Source organism: Eumetopias jubatus, unplaced genomic scaffold (genome assembly GCF_037043125.1).
Source record: "Eumetopias jubatus isolate StellerSeaLion01/CBP00866 unplaced genomic scaffold, mEumJub1_p1.0 scaffold_4, whole genome shotgun sequence".
In the NCBI taxonomy this organism is placed as follows: domain Eukaryota; kingdom Metazoa; phylum Chordata; class Mammalia; order Carnivora; family Otariidae; genus Eumetopias; species Eumetopias jubatus.
In genome coordinates, this window is record NW_028274810.1 from 148,547,298 (window position 1) to 148,573,237 (window position 25,940).

Genomic DNA, 25,940 nt, shown 5'->3' on the forward strand with positions numbered 1-25,940 from the left:
AGGGAGAAGCAGGCTCCTCGCTGAGTAGGAAGTCCAATGCAGGGCTGGATCCCAGGATTCTGGGATCATGACCTGAGCTGAAAGCAGACCCTTAACCTACTGAGCCACCCAGGTGCCGCATCGAAGCAAGTTCTGATTCGAACAAAAATCTGTGGTCTCCCAGGCTGCTAGAGCCCCTGCTCACCCAGGCAGACAAAACACACCTATCTTTTTTTTTTTAAGATTTTATTTATTTATTCATTTATTTATTTGACAGAGAGAGAGAGAGAGAGGCAGGAGAGAGGGAACACAAGCAGGGGGAGTGGGAGAGGGAGAAGCAGGCTTCCCGCGGAGCAGGGGCCCTGATGCAGGGCTCGATCCCAGGACCCTGGGATCATGACCTGAGCCGAAAGCAGACACTTAACGACTGAGCCACCCAGGCGCCCCCACAACTATCTTGTACCTGCTTGAGTCTCATCGAACTCCCACGCATCGTGGGTCCATCAGAACTCTGTGCTCCTAGGGCATCATGAGCATTATATGTAAATGGGGTGATGATGAAGGGCATTGGACACTCATAGTGCATATGTCTATCTCTCATGTGCACCCTCCATTGTCCCACTGGACTTCACTTCCAAAGCAGAAATTCAAAGAAAAAAAATTCTTAGGAATTTTGACATAGTGACAGCAGAGCATTAAATCAAGCACAGGACCCTTCTGAGCCCGGGTCTAGGCAACTGTGCAGAGCACAGCCAGGAAGCTGACCGTGATGACAACCATATCCCCTCCCCCTAACTCTGCCACTCTCATCTCCTATTTAGCAACTCTGAGTAACATGCACTAAGAGATAGGAAGTGAGCTTGAGCAATAGGGCCTGCCATTGTTTGTTCACTCCACAAATATTGATTGAGCACCTACTATGTGCCAGGCACCACTGTAAGTGCTGGAAATAAAACAATACACAAAACCAAAAGCCCTGGCCTCAGGAAGCTGATCTTCTGGCAAAAAGACAACAAACAAAATGTGTACACAAAATAAGTAGCCTGGTAGGTGTCAGTAGGTACTATGGAAGAAAAAATAAACCAGGGGACGAGTAGGAAAGAATGGATTGAAGGTGTTCATGTTTAGCCTTTTACAGCCATATACTGAAATAGTTAAAGGTAGAGAAATGGTCATAGGAGAAAGCGGAGAAAGCTGATGGGGGAAAATGGCAGGTACTGGTCGTTAGAGAATAGGAAGCTTCTCCAAAGAGGGGACCGAAGTTGTGATCATGCTGGACACACCAATCCCCCCAGGTGCACGTGCGTGCGTGCACACACACACACACACACAAAGGGTGCCTGAACAGGGGGCTTCCTGTCTCTTCCAGCCAAGCTGGTCTATTGTGTGTCAACATGAAATGAGGTTCATTAAAAGACTTTCCCTGAATGTAAGGGCTGAACAAATTATGAGCTCTTGTAGCCCCCGGAAAGTTCAGTAACCCACATTTAAATCAGCTTTTCAGTCAAACCTTTCACAACCATGGTTAGACCAACCCGTTGACTAGGACACCATAATTTAAGCCCAAAGTGGTGGGGGTGGGTTTTCCCCAGTCCTGTAAACCAGATACCCAATTTGCCTAAGTGAGAGAGAGAGTGAGGTAGCTTCTGCCAGGGCTTTATTCCGCCAATTGAACACAGACCAACATCAGACCTTCAAAAACACTCTACTTGCCAGTCTGTCTTTTTAAACATCTCTAAAAGCTATCCAATTTGGAATTACTTACTAATCCGATTATTTTTAAATGAGATTATGATGCATTTCTTGACAAATACAATACTCAACAATAGACATGAAGATGGAAAACTTTAGAAAAAACAAAGATTTCCTCTTTACCCCTTGCTTTTATGATATTTGTCTCCTCTTAGTAAATCAACAGACAAAGATTACCAGACGGCTCTCGGGGACCTTGTTCTTGAGTCACTTTTACCTCCTAGGTTCAAATTCCACTTCTATTAATTTTTAAGACATCTGGTAGTTCGGGGAGAAGCAATTATATTATCATTTCTGTAACTAAAATGTGGTGGCCCTTGCCAAAAAAGAAATGAGCGCCAAATATGCTAACCATCTAGACCCAGCGCCACGTCCTATTGTCACATCAGCCCCTCTTTAATTTGGGCAGAGCTGAAGTTGAAAGTTAATGCTTAGCCAGATCCTCCTGCCTCGTTCTCCAAGCTCGTGCCTGCAGGCTGGAGAGATGAGCGGCACTGGGCAGCCGGCCGGGGAACAGTTACTGGAGGCTGGGGAGCTACCCACCCGGGGAACAGTTACTGGAGGCTGGGGAGCTACCCACCCGGGGAACAGTTACTGGAGGCTCGGGAGCTACCCACCCGGGGAACAGTTTATTCTGTGCTCTCACGCAGAAGGCAGAGGGCTGCTGGAGACGCTCATTACTTATTCACCACACCCACTCAGAACCCCGTCTGAATGGGTCCGTGTTATTATTTGTTGGCAGATTCCACCCACGTCCCCTCAGCGTAAATCCTGGCATCTCTGAAGCTGGCCTTGTCTCTCACCTCATTGTTGGGTTCGGGCTGCGTCTCTGCATTTTGAGGCCCTTAAAGCACTTCGTGAAGTAGAAGAGACAAGAAAAGAGGCAGTCACACAGGACACACTGGTTGTACTATTCTTACCAGTCCATCCAATTCTAAGGAACTCCTGCATCTTGAATAGATAATGAAAGGTTAATGCGCAGCTGGTCCCCATTGACCCAATACCTTTTCCTAACATGCTGGGTAAAGGGCGGGGGTTCCTAAGGAGGGCTCACAGAATACTGACAGGGATGACCGCTTTACAGAAAAATTTACACTTACAAACATTAGAGTTAAAAAAATAAGCCAAAGTAGGCTTGCCGATGACAACGAGGTTACAGTCTGGTGCCCCATGTTTACAGCGGGGGCACCTGTGCGTGGTAGGGAAAGGGGACATATGGGAACTCCCTGTACTTTCCACTCAATGTTTCTGTGAACCTAAAACACTTTTAAAAATAAAGTCCAGTAAAGACTAAAAAATAGAAAAAGCTATGAGGAGATCTCCCCATTCAGAATAGTTTCATAGCCCAACCATTATCCACATACACAATGGGGAATGAAGCAAAGTGAAATGAAAACGAACCATAGAAACATCCCTTATCTTCAGGCAGGTGCTAGTTGATGTAATTTAAAATACAGGTGTTAAATTTAAAACTGAAAAGCTTAATAGTTACCATTAATTAAACATTTAGGGTACCCACACTAAGCACTCAAATTATCTCGTGGGCTTCTTAAAAACAACTCCATCAGGAAAGTGCTATTATTATCCCCATTTCACAGGAGAGGAAACAGGCTTAAACAGGGTAAGAGAATTGTGTCCAGTCACACAACCAATAAGTGACCAGCTAGGAAATTAGTATTAACTGAAGGAAAAGTTAAAGGTGAGGGGAAGTCATCAAATATTTTTCGCCTAAAAGAAAAAAAGGAAAACAAACACACAAAACATTTTAATTAAAAATGAAAAAAAAAAAACCCACAAACGCTTGCTCTAAAGGATAAACAAGCTACAGTTGACAAGCTTGGATGAAGGGAGAAATAAAAGAGTATAGAGAGGGACATAGAAAGTGGGTAACATTTTCTAAGCAAGATACAGCTAGTCGGGGGGGGGTTAAATATTTCTACCAGGAAAAAAAAAAAAAAAAGGAGCCTAGGTTTGGAGAAAGTAAAAGGAAGCCAAGGGAGGGCATAAAAGAGGAGAGAAAGAAATATATTAAGAGGGTGGGATAATCTCATTTTTATGACTTTCATATTAGAATTAATTGGTTTCAACAAAATAATAGTTCACAGTGGCATCAAATGGGCGAATGCTTAAATGCTTAAATTGCTTACATTTCGAGCACATCTGCCTTCGTCTCAGGTCATGATCCCAGGGTCCTGGGATGGAGACCTGAGTCCGGCACCCTGCTCCGCGGGAAGCCTGCTTCTCCCTCTCCCGCTCCCCCTGCTTGTGTTCCCTCTCTCGCCGTGTCTCTCTCTGTCAAATAAATAAATAAAATCTTTAAAAAAAGAGAAGATATGTTCAGGGTACACATGGCCCCAAATGCAAGCCAGTGGCTTCAACAGGTGCTTAAGTGGAGAGACAGCCACCTGTTCCAGAACTGAAGGAAATGCTGTGTTTGTCCTCCTGAGGCTGTATGTGGGCCTTTCCTAAAGGATCTTCAGGAGTCTTAAGTTTGCTGGATTTCTGCCCCGTGTGCTATTGCAGCATGTAACCCCCATGTACGGAAGGACTTGAGGGACAGCTGTCCTTCCACTCGCCACCCAACTGCACCCAAATACCAGAACCATGTGTCGGGAGAAGCCACACCCAATATTGACAGTGGGTCTCCTGCTCTCTCTTCAATTCCTTAAAACATTCATTTCAAAGGACACGTCTTCATTTCAGTGTTCTTTATCAAGATTACACCAGGACCTCAATCATCCCAAACAGCAAATATCACCAAGATATTAGGATATTGGGATGTTCGCAGGCCTCTGTCTCATGGCCTCAGACAAGTCATTCCCCAGGGTCTCAGATGGCTCATCTGGACACATGGAGTGGGTCAGATGACCTAAAGCCCCTCCAGCTACAAACTTCTATTATTGTGTTCACCTCCTGCCTCACAGCAGGTGAAAGCTGGAGTTAAAAAGAACTAGAATTCTCAAATTCTGACCAATGTGTGAACTTTGGATATACTACCCAAGATGGACCAGTTCACAGTCAGACATAAGAACACACACACTTGCACACATAGGCTCATGCAAGCAACCTCTACCCCATATACCATACGCAGGCTAAAAAAGTTGGATCTCATAAACATAGAATAAGAAAAACAGTCTCTATCACTGCACTGGACTCCGTGAGAACGCCTTAGGACAAACTGGTGATAGGATAAGGAGGTCAGCAAAATGATCTGTCCTTTACAGGTCATATGACGGAACTTCCGAACTTATATAGACTCCTGCTTTATTATTACAAAATAGCAAGGAATAAAATAGTGGCTGAGTTAATATTTAATTGTCGAGCAGTCACAGAGAAACCCAGAGTAAATTCAGAATGTTTAAACATCCAAACGGTCAACAACTCTGAGAATGACACATCAAACAATCATTGTGTGAGTTTATCAATCCCTGTAGCAATTCACAGCCCCACATCCTATCTTGGGGTCTCTACTTAGATTTTTATTTCAGTTTATAAATTCTCTAGTCTATCCTCATGTTTCTGAATTACTTACCCTTGGACTTTTCATTAAAGTAGCCAAGGCATAAATAAATTCATAAATCAAGAATAACCATGTCTCATTTAAGGATTGTCAGGTGGTGAGGTTACTGCAGCAACAATGATGTGATGATCAATGTCCCCTCAATGCCATTTAAGCCATCCTTCTCTTGGCCATCTCCTCAACCTTGTCATCACTCAGAATTGTTCCCGCTATGAAATCTTAAATCCAACAGCCTACTCTGATCTAAAGCTACCACTTTTCATTTCAATTACCATCTATTATTTCAGCAACACCTTCAGTATCTTGACTCCTCTGCTTTCTCCTTCTCTATCAACCTATTTTTACTTCCTTCCCTATCAAACCCAGACTCCATGACACAGCAAATTAATCACTGTCTTCCAAATGCCCTTAGCTCCACGGCTATGTTCATCTTCTTTCCACTGCACTCTCCCTCGATAATCTCATGTACTCTGCTTGGATCTTTCTGGCATTTAATTTCTTTTTCTACATAAGATGTGAAGTCATCTGCTTTGCAATTTCTTTTCACGAGGAGATAATATAATCTCTGTATTTAATTTCTGGAGCTAGAGAATTATCTTGACATGAATATAGGTATAAAATACTACCAAAAGAACACAACAAAATTTGCTCCTGATGCATGTTTACAGCATTTTTACAATGAGACGTTTCCAAAATCATGATAGCCACATGCTTTGAACATTTATTGTGTGGCGAGCCATGGGTATTAGAGCTCTGTAGACTCTCATTGAACTTACCCAAAAATTCTGCAAGGTATTATAGACCCCAGGTCTCAAATGAAGAAACTAAGACTCAGAGAGATTATATAACCAACAACGTCATGCTGCAAGTCCACCATAGCATGGGCTGGAATGTAATTCTGGTTCTGATGGAAGCTAAAGCCCATCTCCTTTCCGCCCGTATTGCTTCTCCAGTGTGGGAATTTCTGTACCCATCCAGTTCAGTGATGGGCTTCTTACCAATGCTAATGGAGAACATTTGTTATTTAAGACATGTAAACAATATGCAACATTATAATCAACAGCTAAAGTACCAGAGATTTTCCCCCAGAATAGGCGTTACAGACGACTTCTCTTAAAGAGATTATTCCATGCCCATGCCATATAATTTTCAATATTACATAATTTCCTTTATTGATATGTTCTATACCCAGATTTTGCTTATAAAGCCTTATTGTAAGGGAATCCTGTTAAAAAGTCAGTTCCCAACTTTCTTTTTTGCCACTAGAAATAATAGGGATAGCAACTTTCAAAGCCCCTATTTTCCATACTCTGATCACCATCATGTTCTGTGAGAAATTTCTCTAAGATCTTGAATTTCTCTTCAGCCATACAGCCTACAATGGGATACTGATTAAAATGTTAGTAGTCTCCAGAAGAAAATGGTATTCTTCTCCATACATATCCCTATCATGTGCCATATTTTTTGTAGTTACCAACTGATCAGTCTTGCCCTCTGCTGACCTAAAAACCAGCCATAAGCTTCAACAAAGAGGCAGCTTTTGGTTTCTCCATTCATCGGAAAACAGAGAAGTGGGTCCTCTAAATTTAAATAAACAGATTCCAGTTGTCCCCAAAGAGAAGTTAGTAGAAAAGCTTTTCCTCCTGTGAGGCCGTCCAAAGCAATTTGAAGTCTGTCTAAAGTGAGTATTCTTACACTGGTTTGGGGAAGGATTTGAGGAGCCGAAATAAGAAATCAGGAAAGAGGCGACGAGGAGTAGCAGAGACTTTCTTCGCCTCCGCTAGAGTAGATTCTGTCTGTCATTTCCAAAGCCCACTTCAAAAAGGCAAAACCTGCTGCATCTTCTGCAGATACGCAAAATCAAGAAAAGGCCTCTGCTCGGTCAAGGCAGGGCACCAGAACGGTGTGAAGGGGCCCAGATGCCTTTCGAAGGGAAAATCCCTGGCCGCTGGGCCGGCGACCGCTCCTGCCACGCCCACAGAGCTCACCTGTTAGGCAGGGACAGGCCACCTGGCGCTCCTTGGCACACTCGGCACTGGATGAATTAAAATATCAACAAGCAACAGAGCTTCCTTTAAGCTTTCAACGCTTGCCTAAAGAAAATAATGTATGTACGCAGACTCATGAGACATTTATCTTTCTTCTAAAAGAGGACGCTCAAGTGGACACTGTGATGGCATCCAATTCAATTAGTGATTATTGAGCAGCACGTACTGTAGGTCGGGCACTATGTGAAGCACTGAGGATAAAAGCATGAACAAAGCAGCCCTCACCCTCATGGGTCCCCAGAAAGCCTAAGAAACAGGCCCCATAAAGCGACTTTAGGGCAACAGGGGCAGATTAGACTAGCAGATGAGCACAGTTCTGGTGGGAGGTGGGGTGCAGAGAAGGGGGGGGCTACAGGGAGAGGGCTGGGAAGTGGTCACTGTTGAGCTGGGTTTTCTCCAAACCGCAAGTGCCAGGAAGCAAATCTCAATCTTTCCTTTCAAAGTTCCCTATTCTAAGAACTCACACAGGCCTGGAAAGAGGTACATTCTTTAGATACATAATATCCTAATTAGTGGCCATCATCCGAAGCCAAACAAAGCAGTGGGGTAGCCGACTTCAAAGCTATTCATCTGATGACAGGCTAGACAAGAGAATGACTTTAAATGAGAATAAGCCCTGACTGGGCTATGTTTCGCTAGTATCACACTTAGGACCGTTGCTGGCATGCCTCATTTACTCACTCCTAAATTTTTTTTTCCTCTTTGTCATCCCAAAGCAAGATAAATCTGTCTTCAGTCATCCCCAAAGGGAAATCTTAACAAATTCATGAATTAAAAGATGCATGTAAACTTAACCCTAAAAGTATCATTCTGTTTGAATTCAGTAAGTGAACAAAAGTTCTAGAATCCAAGTCAAATATTTCCTAGCAGGGCCTAGCTTCCTCTTGGTCTAGAGGCCAACTTTATTTTTTAAGTATGGGTTGCTTAAGCAAATGTTCATCCTTTGGAATAGAATTATAACCTAATAGTTGATTCTAGTGTAGGACAGTAGACTATATTTCTATCTTTTTTTTTTTAAGATTTTATTTATTTATTTGACAGAGAGAGAGCACAAGCAGGGGGAGTGGGAGAGGGAGAAGCAGACTCCCCATTGAGCAGCGAGTCCAACACGGGGCTCGATCCCAGGACCCTGGGACTGTGACCTGAGCCGAAGGCAGACGCTTAACCAACTGAGCCACCCAGGCTCAGTAGACTACATTTCTTTCTTTTTTTTTTTTTTTAACTTTCTTTTCTTTTTTTTTTTTTAAGATTTTATTTATTTATTCGACAGAGAGAGACAGGGTGAGAGAGGGAACACAAGCAGGGGAAGTGGGAGAGGGAGAAGCAGTCTTCCTGCCGAGCAGGGAGCCCGATGTGGGGCTCGATCCCACGACCCGAGCCAAAGGCAGATGCTTAACGACTGAGCCACCCAGGCGCCCCCAGTAGACTACATTTCTCTCTTGAGCTGTAACATGCCTTCATTCCAAAAATTTCTGAAGCACTGCTATGTACATAGCAGGGATTCAAAACTGGAGCTCTCTCCACCTCTCTCAATCCCTCACACCAACCTCATTTTCATCATAGAACTTATACTACCTGACATTGTATTATATGATATACTAGGACATAAACTTCATGAGGGCAGGCCCTTCAGTTCCTTTGATTTCTGCTTTGATCACTTCTGTAATCCCAGAGCCTAAACCGTGGCTGGTAGAAGTGCTTGCTCAATGAGATACTTGCCAGTTCATTCAGGTGAATGGATGAGCCAGCCATTGCACTATGTAGTTGACATAAATTTACAGAACATAGTAGTAGCTGCCTTATTTCTATATAAAAGGAGCTGAGGGGTCTTAGTCTAGGGGTGGATGGAAGGCACGAGTCTTCAGGCTGGTTTGCATAGCAAGCACATTGTTTCAACTTAGATCATGGGTTGACTTGGGGTGATTTGGTGTGGAGAGTAATGGAGATTATGGAAAAGCAGCTAAATTCCTACCACTAAATGGATAAATAAAAGAATGTGTTTGATTGAATAAGTATCAAAGTTTCTAAAATAACAATACGAGGAACACCTGGGTGGCTCGGTGGGTTAAGCAACTACCTTTGGCTCAGGTCATGATCCCCGGGGTCCTGGGGGGATCGAGCCCCATGTCTGGATCCCTGCTCAGCAGGGGAGTCTGCTTCTCCCCCTCCCCCTGCTCATACTCTCTCTCTCTCTCTCTCTCTCTCACTCATTCTCTCTTTTTCAAATAAATAAAATCTTTAAAGATTTTAAAAAATAAAATAATAATACAGGATCCTTTCCCTCAGGTCACATTTAGTAGGGTAAATAGCCTCATTATGATAAATATAGTGGATGCAAAACATACATAAATGAAGTGTTGAAGAAGCCCCAGAAAATCAGCAATTGAATGAAAAAAACAGATGAGGATATTGAGCTGAAGCTTATTTTAAGAGTAGGAATTTGCCAGTGCTGCTCATTTGCAAAACTCTTCAGCAGTTCCCTCAAATACCCACAGAGACTTCCCCAGCTTTGTATAGCCTTTTCAGGTTAGACATAGCAGCGTGACTTTGAACCAGTCTGCCTGGGTTCGCATCATGGGCTGGCCAATTATTAGATGTGTTAACTATGTCGCTATCCCTACAACCTAAGGATAATAATAACACACCTACCTCACAGGATTGATAGGAGAATTAATTGACTTCATGACCGTGCTTAGAACAAGGCCTGTCATACAGAGCAACATCAAGTGATATTACTGTAACTGTTGTTGGTATTAATGGAATCACTATTATTGTTGTTGTTATGAACAGAATAGCATGCCTAAAGTTGAAAAAAATTAACAATTATGATTTAAAGGCAGTTCTAGTTTCCATCCTGGGCAGTGAGGTTAACAGCATCTCCAAATGAGGACACATGCCAGAGAGAAAGACGGTTTTAACCGTCCAGGTAAATCTTGCCCCTAAAACACACAGCACAGCTTTTAATGTAAAGGGAAGTTAGATCGAATTATTCACATATATACAACATAAGCTTAGATAACAGAAACATTACACAGGAGGGAAGGTCCCAATGAAAATAAAAAATTACTACATCCCTTGTTAGTAATGGCATAATCAGTAAAAGATAAAATATGGGAAAACTTAAATGTTCAACAGTAGAAGATATAGACTACTATATAGTCATTTAAATAATAGTGCACAATCTATTTTCTGCCTATATGGTTGACTCCTAGTGGAAAATCAAGTGTTTAGAAGTCACTATGCTCCTGAAAGAACTAACTTCTAGAACTTAAAGGCACTGATGGGGGAGCCTGGGATCTGATGACTGTAAAGTTCTCTGGAAAATTCTGCTATATGGCGACTCATCTGTTGCTTGTGGGGGATCTCTAGGGCTCCTCTCATTCCCACGACCTACTTTGTTTTCCAAAGACAACTCCTAGGCTGGAGTAGAGGCTGGTGTGCCGACCTCCTTTGTTTTCCGCAGTCTATGGCTGGACTGGAAAAGAAGCAGCTGTTGTAGGTGTTGGACAGAGATTCCTGGGGGCTTCTGAATCCCTTTGTCTGCAGTTGCTACGAAACATTAGAAAGGTGGGAGAAGGTCCTTTATTTCCTACAGCTCCTTGTTTGGAAAGGGCTTTCTGCAGGTGAGAGCAACTGATGCTTTAGTGGTGATATTCTGATCTGGAGTCTCTTCTGCTTCCCCAGGGTGAATTCTCTTCACAAATTAAAAAAAAAAAAAAATAGTGTCTATTGCTACATCTTGAGTGTTCAAAATTGGGAAGAGATGTATAGAGCACTGAACAATGAAACAATGAACTGACTGCAGTCAGGGGGCAAGGTGTGAAACCTCATCTACTACAGCTTCTGAGACAACAAAGGGAAAAGATGAGAGAAAAAGCAGAGAAAATGAGGTGGGCAATGGCTGTGGGCAGCTGAAAAACCTCACAGGTACAATGACTGCACTTTCTGGGTTAAATATTGGTGTTCTGAGGACAAGGATGAAACTGAACTCTGTTGGAAGATTTGGGATATATGGTTTCCTAATTCTACAAAACCTTAATAGGAAATGAGACAGATTGTGTCCCAAGAAGAAGAAAACCTAGTAGCTGTGCTTGGGAAATCTTAAGGAAGTTGAAAAGTAAACTAACAATTTGAGAAATCTGAGAAAACTGGAATTTGAAGAGGGATGTTAAAATTATTTTTAATTAAGAAATGTTTATGGTAGAAAAGTTAGAAAATATAAAAAAACATAAAGTAAACAAACCATCTGTAATCCCACTACTGCGAGGTAACAACTCCTGGTATTTTGTTATATTTTCTTCTAGTTTTTTTTTCCAAAGATTCATTTATTTATTTGAGAGAGAGAGAAACACACACACACACACACACACACACACACACACACACACACACACACGTGTTGGGGGGAGGGGCAAAGGGAGAGAGAATCTCAAGGGAGACCCCCGTCCCCGACCCCCGCCACTGAGCTGGAAGCCCAACGTGAGACTCAATCCCACAACCCTGAGATCATGGCCTGAACCAAAATTAAGAGTTGGACACTCAATTGACTGAGCCACCCAGGCACCCCTTTTCTTCTAGTCTTTTTAAAATTGAATGCATAATTTTTAAAAACTGTAGTAAAGTACACCTAACATAAAATTTCTCATTTTACTCAGTTTTAAGTGTGCAGTTCCACGGCCTTAAGTACACTCACACTGTGATGCAAACATCACTACCCTCCATCTCCAGAACTCTTTTCTTCTCAAAACACTGGAACTCTGTACCCATGAATCAGTAACTCCTCATTCTCCCTCCCTCCTGCCCATGGCAGCCACCATTCTACTGTCTGTCTCGATGATTTTAATTGAACACATAGTTTTTATTTAAAAGTAAAATTATACTGTATATAGTTTTGTGCCCTGCTCTTGTTAATTCATATTACATCCCTCATACCATTAATTAGTCTTGCCCATGTCATTTTGCAATATATTCTATATGGATATTTCTCCTTTTTTAAAATCTTTTTCCTTTAAAACTGTCCATATACATACTCAAACCTAGTTTTGTAAGTGACAGTCTGTAGAATGTCTTAAGTGACTCCATAAAATTAACAGCTCTTGAAACCTGTTCAGCAAAACAAAATTAATGCTGCCACATGGTGTCTTCTTCTACTTCGATAAAGCTACCCTTGTTAGAACAGAAACAAAAGAAAAATACTTTCCTAATCTAATTTTCTGAGACCATCTTAACATGATACGCATGTATGCCAACATTCTACATTTTTTCCTAGTATAATTACCTATATAGGAAAAGAGAGGATTATAAAATATAAAGGAACCCACAGGTTCCTATAACAGTCTTTTTCTAGGAGAGTTATAAGACTCTTGACCTCATTTCCACCATTTTTTTTTTTTGGACCAAATTTAGACTAAATGCAGAAAAACCGGGGGGGTTGTTACTTTTAACCTGAAATGCTTACCAAGAAGAAAACTTCTCACTTTGTGACATGAAAATAGGAAAACAGGCCAATCTTCCTTTGGAGGCCCCATCCCCCTCCAACAACCCGTTGGCTCATCTGTTAGGGTGTCAATGGGGTTTTCTGTGTAGTGTCGGGATCTTTGCGTGGTAGACACTGGGTCATTCCCCTGCCTGGGTCTGGAGAGCCTCTCCAGAGGGAAAGAGCCAAACTTACAATTGTGGCAAGGGGAGGTAAAATCCCTGAATCCTAAAAATCTTTTTCGTCCTGGGGCCTCATTTCCCAACAAGCCAAGCCCTCCCTGGGACCAGGCACTATGAAAGGAACAGTGTCTTTTTCCTTTAAACCTTAGAAAATACACCCATGCTGAATGAGCCATATTCCAAGCATATTAAAACAGGCCATTGCTAATGGTAGATTTCAGCTACATCTGTCTTTTGATGTGCAGACCTCAAAGTCTTTAGTACCACTGAGGCCTCTCTTCTTACTTGCCAGGGTGGCTGGGGCACCACGCCAACCCAAAGAGATCCATTTTCCTTGAAAGCTGGCTTCACTCTCTGTGCGTGTTCTGATGGGTCACCACCAGTTCTCCTGGACTTCAGGGTGGCCAATAAAAATGGCTGTGCTCATCACGCCTGCCTCCGCATCGTCTCCACTCCTTCACTTCTGCTGGTCGAAACTTCCATGGTTCATGCTGGGGATTGACTCTGAGAGGAGAGAGCAGAGGAGAGCGCCCGTAGTGATGCTCCCTGGAGACCAACCTCTAGAATGTTCCACCCTTCCCACCTCTTCAACCCAGGTTATGGAGTCCAAGGTTCTCACGGGCTTGCTGGAGGCACCCACCTACCCCTGGCGTTCCACTCTCATTCCTAACTACCCCACTTCTACTGCCTCACCTCTAACGCATTTCCTAGAATCAGGCATTTGCAAGTGCCTATAAAACAATGGCTCTTCCATTAGTAGAAGTTTGGCCTCCAATGCTTTCTCTGGTACCCCTTTCATTTCTTCGGGCTTCAGGAGAACATCTGCAAATGTGCTTTCCCCAAGCCCTCTCCCTTTGAGACTCTGAGAGTGTTTGGGCTCTTCTGCATTGATCTGGGCTGCAGATAATGATCCCCTAAATCATACATGAGGCACTAGAGTGAATTGAATATGGATGAATCTGTCCGATCTAGAAATTGATTTTGACCAATCAGGGAAGCTAAATTGTAAAGGTTCGATCCAGGGGCAGTCCCTACCCTTCTCGGCTCTTAATCAATTCCTGTTGTCCCTCACTCTGTGTAAGGAATATGATCACGGAAAGACTCTGAAATGAGGATATCTATGAGAATTAGGTTTTAAAATGATTTCCTCCTCAGGATGTGGTCTACATGCAAAAAAATAAACAGAGGGAACAATAGTATATGGAAGGACAAAGCAAGTAATTAAACTTGAAAGCAAGTTTTGCTCCACAAAAACTGATGGAATTGTTGGTTGGATTTTTTTCCTCTTAAAGAAAAGAAAAAAAAATTACTGATAGTGGAAAGAAAATGGTCTGATGTGCTGGAAAGTTTGGTTTAGAAGACTACTCCATATAAGGTCACATGCAAATTTGCCTCTGACTTTCTAAATATATAATACCTTTGAATATACTTGTTACTGATGTTCTTAGTTTCACTCTCTGTGTGTTTTGGTATATGTTAAACCAACTTATCTTCTATGCTAGGGCTAGCTAGTTTTGGATCAGATTTTTTTTTAAAGTTATATTAATTCAGAGGGTGCTGGGAAATACTGGCTAAATAATGCAGTTTTCAGTATAATTTCTGACTAGAAAACTTTGCATTAAAAATTTCTTTGCAAAAAAAAATTCTCAGAATTTTTTTAATAGACTGTATCTATTACGTCCATAGAAGAATACATTGTTTTCTATTTTTGTAGGCATTTCCTGTTTTACTTTTACCTACTCTGTGATGTAGGTTTGACTATTGTTTTGTTGATTCTTGTACTTGGACAAGCCAAAGCTCAGCAAAACCAAGTTCTTTTTCTTCTTCCCCTCCACCCCGCCCTCCCTTGCCCCAAGGTCACTATAAAAAGCAGGAATAAAGTGAACGTTGGCTGCTTCCCAGCTTAATGTTCCATACTTTGGGTGAAGCCGGATCTTGGAGCACTTTTTCATTTACCTACTCATTTAAGCAATCTAATTCTGAGTCAGGTAAATATGCCTGAGCCAAATTAAAGTGTTTAATATGCTTGTTTTCAGAATAATTTTATTTACAGTGATTGCTTTCCTATTTTTCATGCGATACATTGTGTTCTTAGCAGGGCGAAGAAGTGGATTTAAACACTCTTATCTGGTGACTTATCACAGACTTTAAACACTCTTATCTGGTAACATTTAAATGGTTCATTTTCTTTGCAGCTGATGATAACATCTGGCAGTATCCAAAGTTCCAATCCCAAGGGATTCACATAATGTACAATGTTGCCCTTGTCTGGTTTTCTCTTAACTGGGACTGTCTAATAGGATTTGGGCTAAGGAATTTCCACAAAGGTCATAGTAGAATCTTAGATCTGGAAGGGACCTCTAAGGTCATTCAGTGCATTTCCCACCCAATGAAATAATCTATTCCATAGCGTACCTGCCAGTGGCCATCACCCCTTGTCCCCCAACACTTCCAGCAACAGGGCCCTCACAGTGGACAAGGCAGTTCATTCCACTTTTGAACACTGATGATGAGGGAGCAGAAGGCTAGCTGGAAGCAAAGCATAAGCTGACACCCTGCAACCTCCCCCGACCCCCACTCCTGGGTGGGACGCGTGTGACATTCTCCCAGGGATCTCCCAACTATCTTAATGTTAATGTCTTGCTAGAGCTAGAGGGGAAAACAACCTTAACTTGACAATGGCAAGGCCTCCAGTGTATTTTAGGTCCTCTTTAGCAGATGAAAGTTCTTTGGAAACCTCCCTTTTCCCTTACCTCCCCCAGCCCCATAGTATATAATCAGCCACCCCCTCACAACCCCAGGGGAGTAGCTCTTTCTGCCCCCAGGTCCTGTCCCGTGCTTTAATAAACCACCATTTTGCACCAAAGACTTTTCAAGAATTCTTTCTTGGTCATCGGCTCTGGACTCAACCCCACCGAACCTCACCTATATTCCAAAACCCCGTCACTGAATTCCTGGAAAGTTCTTCCTCATGTTGTCATGATGAACTGAGATTTTGTCTCGGCAATTTCCACCATTGGTCCTCATTTGATCATCAAATGACATATTATGGTCATAAAATTCAAATTGGCCGTAACATTTAAATTCTTCTTTCCCACAGTGAAAATGTGAATAGTTCTCATACCGCCACCTAAGAAGTTGACTTTCTTTTTCCAGGTAAACATTTCTTCTTCTTTTAACTGTTCATTCTCCTTTTGTGGCTTACAAAGTTGAGATTCTTTAACTTGCCAGACACAGGAGACCAAACTCAAAATGACTGAAATGAAGAAAAAAGTATTAATTTACTCACTGAAAAGTCCAGAGGAAGAGGAGGGTTCTGGCCCAGTCAATACCGTTAGAGCTTGGCCTCACTTGCCATCTGTGCCAGTTAGCATCCCATCAGGAGGAAAAAACCACACAATCATTTGAACAGGGAAAGTTTAAAGAACTATTAACTATAACAGGGGATTGGAATAACAAGGGATTGGCTATCAAAAAGTAAAGAGAATTCTTTTTTTTTTTAAGATTTTATTTTTAAGTAATCTCTATACCCAACATAAGGCTCGAACTCACAACCCCAAGATCAAGAGTCACATGCTCCTTCGACTGAGCCAGCCAGGTGCCCCTAGAAGTAAAGAGAATTCTAAAAAATGAAGGAATAGCAAATATAAGGAGCAATATTCCCTTTGGGGCTGGGATAGAGTATCCAAGGAAAAGCCAGCCATTCCCATCCCCTGACCCTAAGCTGAGATCCAGACCTTGTTGGAAAGGTCACAGCTCTATTTCACTGACTGGCAGACAAGTAGCTGCCATGCTGTTTCAGGGGAACTTCCTGGAAATTTGCCCCCTGGAATTTGCTGGATATTCATCTTCTTAAGATGCTGGGGAAAGTGTAGATGCTGACAAAGTGTAACATTATGACAGCTAGTAAAGAAAAAATATTTAGGCGCCCATCTACACTTTTATAGAGCAGACAATAAAAGTTGAATTTGGGGGCTAAGAGACAATAAATCGGTAACTGGCAAACAACCATTATATTCCTTTCCTCTCTTCAGGCTCTGTACACACTCTTGTAGGAGAGGTTTCTATCTCCTCCTTTTGGAGGCTTCTATCTTCTCCTTCTGGAGGTTTCTATCTCCTCCTTTTGGTGACTCAGCTGGGAAGAGAATACTCTTCGAAGTATTATGCCAGATTAAGTTTTTTTTTTAAAGATTTTATTTATGTATTTGAGAGAGAGAGAGAGTGAGAGATAGAGAGCACGAGAGGGAAGAGGGTCAGAGGGAGAAGCAGACTCCCTGCTGAGCAGGGAGCCCGATGTGGGACTCGATCCCAGGACTCCAGGATCATGACCCGAGCCGAAGGCAGTCGCTTAACCAACTGAGCCACCCAGGCGCCCTATACCAGATTAAGTTTAATCAACCCAAGTTTGTCAATCTTGTATCACGTATTCATTCCTGCACTAAACACAGTATCCTGGTGACTCTGTTTCCCTGATGGGCCAGCCCTGAGGTATCCTACCCCTAGAGGCACCTCACCCCTATCAAGTGTACAGAGAAAATTCCAAGTAAAATGAAGTTGTTGGTACCAGAAGAAGGAATGGCTGATTAGCGGGCATAAACCACCCTGCTGGCTATTAGGAGCAAAGATCTCAATCAGCCAGTGCCTCTGTTTTCTCACCTTTGTAAAGTACAAATAGTAATAATGCCTATTTGAGTTAGAAGGGATTTTAAAAATGCCACACATTTATTCCTGCCCACATTTAGAAACAATTGAGAAATAGAGTCAAGAGTCAATAGGATGGAGTATAGCATTTCAGCTTTATTAGGGAGAAAAGTTGATATTGAATGACATTCAGGGGCTGACCCAGTCTCTGGTAGTACTAAACAGCCCACTGGATGCTGCATACTTCCCCATCCCTCAGGCCATATGCATTGGGAACTGTAAAGCTTATGACATAGACCTAGCGGAGTAGACCAAGTCTTGTGTTCTTTGTAGGTAGACACACCTCAAAGAGGAGAGGAGTGAGCTGATGCAGATATGCACAATTCTTTTTTCTAAACTTCCCTCTGCAAATAAGCTATTCTTCTTCCCCTGGGGAAGAATCCGGGGTGAGGGGGGCACGAGAATAGGAATGTAATTCTAGTAGAGCCCCATCCACATTCTCTAGCTTGGTTAATTGAGTTAACTGAAGTTTTAGCTACCTATCCTTGGAGCATCGGGCATCTATCAGATCTGGCTCCCTCCTAATGAGGCTCCCTCAGATCCACCCACCGCTCCTTTGGGTTATTTTCTGGGTACTTGCAGTATTCTAAATTTGAATTAGTTGCAACATCTAAAGAGGGGGTGATATCACATACAATTCTCATTTCAAGTTCTTCGGTGGGAGGATGGAAATCAAGCGACTTAGGACTCTCATTCTCACCATGAAATAATCAGTTAGACCCGAGTAGTGGCTGCTACCTTCAGATGAAGATGCTCTCTCCTTTTGCCACAGTCCCCACTAATCCCAATTATTACAGCTGGCCACCTCACTCATTTACCTACCTGCCTGGCCAATGTAGGCATTTAAATGCATGCTAGACCCCCATGGTTGGGGCCTTCCCTGCCATTCCGGGTATCCTGGTTCAACCAGGTGGACACCCATCTGTACTCTTTTAGGTGGGACTAGTCAACACTTACCAAGTAGAGCCTAGAAGGGCCCAGGCAAAGGCTTGTCTGTTTCTGTAACTCTTAAAAGAATAAAACAACAATAGGCACGTTACCTTTGCAGTTAAGTATGACTGTGGTGATTATAATGGTATAATTACCATGTAGAAAAGAATTTAGAATGTCCACATTGGCATTCATGAACAGCATGTGACAGCATACACAAAAAGAATCCTATGATCTTCCTAGTATTTACACACACACACACACACACACACACACACACACACACAGAGAGAAAGTGGGGAGAAGAGATTTGCTGGTAACTGTCAGGAAACAACTCTCCATGGATCTTTAGTGTTTCTGTATGGCTTGCAAGCGCAGTTACTGACCTTCCTTTATTCTAGATCATATTTCTTTTTTTAAAGATTTCATTTTATTTTATTTATTTATTTATTTATTTATTTGAGAGAGAGAGAGAGTCCACACAAGCAGGGGGGCAGGGGCAGGGGGCAGAGGGAGAGGGAGAGGGAGAAGCAGAAGCAGATTCCTGGCTGAGCAGGGAGCCCAATGAGGGGCTCGATCCCACGACCCTGGGACCATGACCTGGGCCGAAGGCAGACGCTTAACCGATTGAGCCATCCAGGTGCCCCTCTAGATCATATTTCTTAGCCTCATCTAAGAATGTTTATATGGTGAATAGCCTTGGAATATAGTTGGGATATAAGAAATAGTGTCTCCCTGCACAGCAAAGGGCAGCCATGCTTACAGTCCAGGATAATAAAGATAATGTCTCCTCTGGAGCCAAAGGTATTATTACAGCCCATTGTAAGAGATTCACATTTCCAAAGCTCAGGCTTCCCTCCCATAATTCACCCCATTGTGTGTGCAGTTGTCGTTGGGTTCTTGTCACATTACCCAAACAGCTGTTTTCTTTATTATGTGACCTTAGTCCCCCTTCATGGCAAAGTAAATTGGGCCAGTCTGGGCACCTGATTCTAGGACAGCATTGCATTGCCTGGTCAGCACTTACCCTATGGCCCAGCTGGACAAGATAAGCTGGGCCAATCAGAATTCTCTCTGGGAAAATGAAGTTGTTAGTAACAGGAGCAGGAAAGGAAAGGCTGCCTAGAAAGAGTGGACACAAGTTAGAATTGGGGCCATCAACAATGGTAATAGCAAGTCAAATTTTGAGTGGAAGCGCGCAGAGAAACAGTGTTGTCGTAAGAAACAGACAGAGATAGTGTAGCCCAAGTGAAAGAGAGAAAAAGTAGCTTTGTCTCCTGATGGCTTCCTAGTTTCGGTTAACAAAGATCTTTATCATAAATGCCCTTTTCCTTTTCTTTAAATTTTTTATTGTTATGTTAATCACCATACAGTACCTCATTAGTTTTTGATGTAGTGTTCCATGATTCATTGTTTGTGCATAACATCCAGTGCTCTACGCAGAACGTGCCCTCTTTAATACCCACCACCAGGCTAACCCAGCCCCCCACCCCTTTCCCCTCTAGAGCCCTCAGTTTGTTTTTCAGAGTCCATCGTCTCTTATGGTTCGTCTCCCCCTCCGATTTACCCCCCTTCATTCTTCCCCTCTTGCTATCTTCTTCTTTTTTTTTCTTTTTTTAAAATAATTTTTTAAGGATTTGTATTTATTTATTGAGAGAGAGAGAATGATAGAGAGACAGCATGAGAGGGAGGAGGGTCAGAGGGAGAAGCAGACTCCCTGCAATGCAGGACTCGATCCCAGGACTCCAGGATCATGACCTGAGGCGAAGACAGTTGCTCAACCAACTGAGCCACCCAGGCTCCCCCCCTTTTTTTTTCTTAACATATTGCATTATTTGTTTCAGAGGTACAGATCTGTGATTCAACGGTCTTGCACAATTCACAGTGCTCACAATAGCACATAGCCTCCCCAATGTCTATCACCCACCCACCCCATCCCTCCCACCCTGCCACCATTCCAGCAACCCTGTTTGTTTCCTGAGATTAAGAATTCCTCATGTCAGTGAGGTCATATGATACATGTCTTTCTCTGATTGACTTATTTCACTCAGCATAACACCCTCCAGTTCCATCCACATCGTTGCAAATGGCAAGAGATCTCATTCCTTTTGATGGCTGCATAATATTCCGTTGTGTATATATACCACACCTTCTTTATCCATTCATCTGTCGACGGACAGCTTGGCTCTTTCCACAGTTTGGCTGTTGTGGACATTGCTGCTATAAACATCGGGGTGCACATACCCCTTCGGATCCCTACATTTGTATCTTTGTGGTAAATACCCAGTAGTGCAATTGCTGGATCGTACAGTAGCTCTATTTTCAACTTTTTGAAGAAACTCCATACTGTTTTCCAGAGTGGTTGCACCAGCTTGCATTTCCACCAACAGGGTAGGAGGGTTCCCCTTTCTCCACATCCCCGCCAACATCTGTCGTTTCCTGACTTGTTAATTTTAGCCATTCTGACTGGTGTGAGGTGGTATCTCATTGAGGTTTTGATTTGGATTTCCCTGATGCCGAGCGATGTTGAGCACTTTTTCACGTGTCTGTTGGCCATTTGGATGTCTTCTTTGGAAAAATGTCTGTTCATGTCTTCTGCCCATTTCTTTTTCTTTTTCTTTTTATTTATTTATTTGTCAGAGAGAGAGAGAGAGAGAGAGAGAGAGAGAGCACAAGCAGGGGGAGCAGTAGAGGGAGAGGGAGAAGCAGGCTCCTCACTGAGCAAGGAGCCTGATGTGGGACTCGATCCCAGGACCCCGGGATCATGACCTGAGCCGAAGGCAAATGCTTAACGACTGAGCCACCAGGCATCTCTTCTGCCCATTTCTTGATTGGATTATTTGTTCTTTTGGGGTTGAGTTTGATAAGTTCTTTATAGATTTTGGATGCTAGCCCTTTATCTGATATGTCATTTGCAAATATCTTCTCCCATTCTGTCGGTTGTCTTTTGGTTTTGTTGACTGTTTCTTTTGCTGTGCAAAAGCTTTTTATCTTAATGAAATCCCAATAGTTCATTTTTGCCCTTGCTTCCCTTGTCTTTGGCGATGTTTCTAGGAAGAAGTTGCTGCGGCTGAGGTCGAAGAGGTTGCTGCTGTGCTCTCCTTTAGGATTTTGATGGACTCCTGTCTCACATTTAGGTCTTTCAACCATTTGGAGTCTATTTTTGTGTGTGGTGTAAGGAAATGGTCCAGTTTCATTCTTCTGCATGTGGCTGTCCAATTTTCCCAACACCGTTTGTTGAAGAGACTGTCTTTTTTCCATTGGACATTCTTTCCTGCTTTGTCAAAGATGAGTTGACCATAGAGTTGAGGGTCCATTTCTGGGCTCTCTATTCTGTTCCATTGATCTATGTGTCTGTTTTTGTGCCAGTACCATACTGTCTTGATGATGACAGCTTTGTAATAGAGCTTGAAGTCCAGAATTGTGATGCCGCCAGCTTTGCTTTTCTTTTTCAATATTCCTCTGGCTATTCGGGGTCTTTTCTGGTTCCATAGAAATTTTAGGATTATTTGTTCCATTTCTTTGGAAAAAAGTGGATGGTATTTTGATGGGGATTGCATTGAATGTGTAGATTGCTCTAGGTAGCATTGACATCTTCACAATATTTGTTCTTCCAATCCATGAGCATGGAACGTTTTTCCATTTCTTTGTGTCTTCCTCAATTTCTTTCATGAGTCTTTTATAGTTTTCTGAGTACAGATCCTTTGCCTCTTTGGTTAGATTTATCCCTAGGTATCTTATGGTTTTGGGTGCAGTTGTAAATGGGATTGACTCCTTAATTTGTCTCTCTTCTGTCTTGTTGTTGCTGTATAGAAATGCCACTGATTTCTGTGCATTGATTTTATATCCTGCCACTTTACTGAATTCCTGTATGAGTTCTAGCAGTTTTGGGGTGGAGTCTTTTGGGTTTCCACATAAAGTATCATATCATCTGCAAAGAGTGAGAGTTTGACTTCCTCTTTGCCGATTTGGATGCCTTTGATTTCTTTTTGTTGTCTGATTGCTGTGGCTAGGACTTCTAATACTGTGTTGAATAGCAGTGGTGATAGTGGACATCCCTGCCGCGTTCCTGACCTTAGGGGGAAAGCTCTCAGCTTTTCCCCATTGAGAATGATATTTGCCTTAGGTTTTTCATAGATGGCTTTTATGATATTGGGGTATGTACCCTCTATGCCTATACTCTGAAGAGTTTTGATCAAGAAAGGATGCTGTACTTTGTCAAATGCTTTTTCTGCATCTATTGAGAGGATCATATGATTCTTGTTCTTTCTTTTGTTAATGTATTGTATCACATGGATTGATTTGCGGATGTTGAACCAACCCTGCAGCCCAGGGATAAATCCCACTTGGTCATGGTGAATAATCCTATTAATGTACTGTTGGATCCTATTGGCTAGTATTTTGGTGAAAATTTTTGTAAATGCCCTTTTTCTAAGGACTTCAGTGAGTGTATTTCAATCAAGCAAAGGCGCCTGACCAAGACAGCTGGCCATGCCTGTAAGCAGATGTCTAGCTGGGTGACAGTATACTCTTGCTCTCTTGCTAAAGACTCCTCCTCCAAAAAGGGACCATGAATGTGGGGCAACCATCTTATTTACCCATAGGAACCAGAAAGTTGCCTTTAAGAATGTTACTTTAAAAAGGTGAATTTTGTGGTATGTGAATTATATCTCAATAAAGCTGTTATTTTATTTTTTTAATTTCTTTTTAAAGATTTTCTTTCTTTATTTGACAAAGAGATTGAGAACACAAGCGGTGGGAGTGGGAGGCAGAGAGAGAGGGAGAAGCGGATTCCCTGCTAAACAGGGAACCCGATGTGGGGCTCGATCCCAGGACCCTGGGATCATGACCCTAGCCGAAGGCAGACACTTAACCAACTGAGCCACCCAGGGGCCCCAATAAAGCTGTTATTTTAAAGTGGTTGGTTTTTTTTTTTAAGAAAGTTCATGTAAATACCAATTATTGAGTTTTTTAAAGTACGAGGGAAGTCATTAAGGACAAATGTGTGGGACAGATTGAGCCTGCCTGAATTTAAGGAACAAGAGGAGCTTGGGAGTGTATAACCACATGCCCTGGGTCATTTGGATTGGTGACCTAAGAGCTTGGACAGTCCCAGAGGAAACCTGATGGGACCAGGACGGCCCCTGACTGTGGTATTAAATACTCTGGGCAGCAGGTGTCTAGTTAGGTTCTATTGCCAAGCCCTCTCACTCAAACGATCTTAACATCCCCTGTTTTCTCATCCATTAGGTTGGCAATTAACAAAAGAATAGAAAATAACAAATGTCGGTGTGGACGTGGAGAAACTGGAACCCTTGTGCATTGCTGGTGAGAATGTAAACTGGTGCAGCCACTGTAGAGAAATTGCCATACTATTTTCTACAGAAAAGGAAATCCAGTTACACAGAAGCTGTCGCCCTGAGCGGTGGGTGAGGAGTGGGGAGCATCTACAAGGGAATGCAGTGAGATTAGCACAGAGAGGGCATTAAATGGACCCAAAACCCTCACTCAGGTTTTGTCAAGATCCAGGACCCAGAAGAATTGAGCAGAGGGTTGAGATGAGTCTCAGACCAATGTGGAATATTTAGGGGCTCTCTTCTCTGTAGCTCCAAGCTCATGCTTAAATATTTATATTCATATTATTTTGAGTCTGCAAATTAGAATATCATAAATGGACTTGGCATCTAGACCCAAGAGCATAGGGATGGGCTAAGGGGAGGGAGTGCTGTGTGAGACTTGAGGGGGAAACCTGTGAGCCAGGGGAACTGCTGCTGGTGACCTGGGGGCATACTAAATGAGACACCCCTCACTACAGACCCTCTGGGATAGTGTTCTAATAATGTGTCATGTAACATCCTGTGTGTTCCATGTAAGAAAGGATTTGGTCTTCCACTAAGGCTGATCTAGGTCACTGTCTACCTCCCTCCCTCCCTCCCTACCCCCTTTGCTGAGGAAACAAACTAATTTGTGAAATAAAAAGTGGCTTATCCAAGATTATGCAGATGGGACCATCTCTGCCGCTCTTTAGGGATTATTTTGCTGCACTTTCAAGCAATTTGAAGTTGTGTATCAATATGTCTTTATAGGGATTCTTCTTTTCTCTATCTTCTTTGAACCACCTTTATCCAGCCCCCTGGATGATGATAGAATGCATTCTTATCAACTCAGGAAGGGGATCCTAATGTTGCCCATGGAGTTGGGGCAGTTCCTCCAATGACAGTGCCCTTAGTCCAATAGTAGCCAATAATGGTGGGCAGGTGTCCTTAGGACTAGTGGCATATACCTAAAAGATGGTTAGAGAAGCAAAGACTTCAGTTTGGGGTCATGGAACAGAATGAACATATTTAACTCTACAGCTATGGTCTCATTGGCCTCTTGCCTACCCCACAAACCATGCACCAGACAAAACATGCTTCAGCCTCCCACCCAGCAACCATCAGGATGCCTTTGCAGAGCTCTGGATCAATAGACATGATTTCATTGCTCTGTGATGTATCCTTCGTGGGTGCCATTTACTTAAGAAGCTAGATGGGCTATTTAAGCAGTTTCCACTATCAGCAATGTGCAGTGTTAGACACATTCCAGTACAAATAAAACTATCACACATTGAGTGCTTGCTATGTCCCAGGCACTGTTCTAAGGGCTTTTGATGTTTACTCATTTAATCTTCTAAACAACCCAGTAAGGTAGGAACTATTATTATTCTGATTGAGCAGGTGTAGAAACTTAAATAAAGAGCTGTTAAGTTACTTAGCCAAAAGCTGCAGCCAGTAAGTGACAGCTGGGGTTTGAGCCCAGAAAATCTGGAGTCAGAATCTGTGCTTTTAAATCTTTACACTATTCTGCCTCCCCTGTACTATACGGTTTGATAGAGTGGACAATTATACATCAGAACCACATTGTCTTCCAGTCTTCTGAAGGACATTTTGGCCTTCTTTAGAGTTGGTTGTTTGCCCTCCCCCCCCCCATCAAGATGTCATTGGTTAATATTCTTTCTGGATCCCAACATTCAGTGTCGGTTCTATGATTTGTGTTGCTATGAAAAATTTCTGGCTGAAAGCGGATTTCTTATGCTGATTAGTAAATAACTTGTAACTTTTTCAGGCAATGAGTTTCTGGAAAAGAATTATGATTACTTTTTAGGGATTTTATTTTTTTAAAGTGATTTCTACACCCAACATGGGGCTCAAACTCACAACCTGGAGATGAAGAGTCACATGCTCTACCAACTGAGCCAGCCAGGCATCCCTGGAAAGGAATTATTATCCCATCTCTCTGATCCCCTACTTGGAAGTGAAGCCAGATGGGCTGGCCTCGCTTGTCTGATCCTGAGGGGCCTGAGCAGGGAGCCT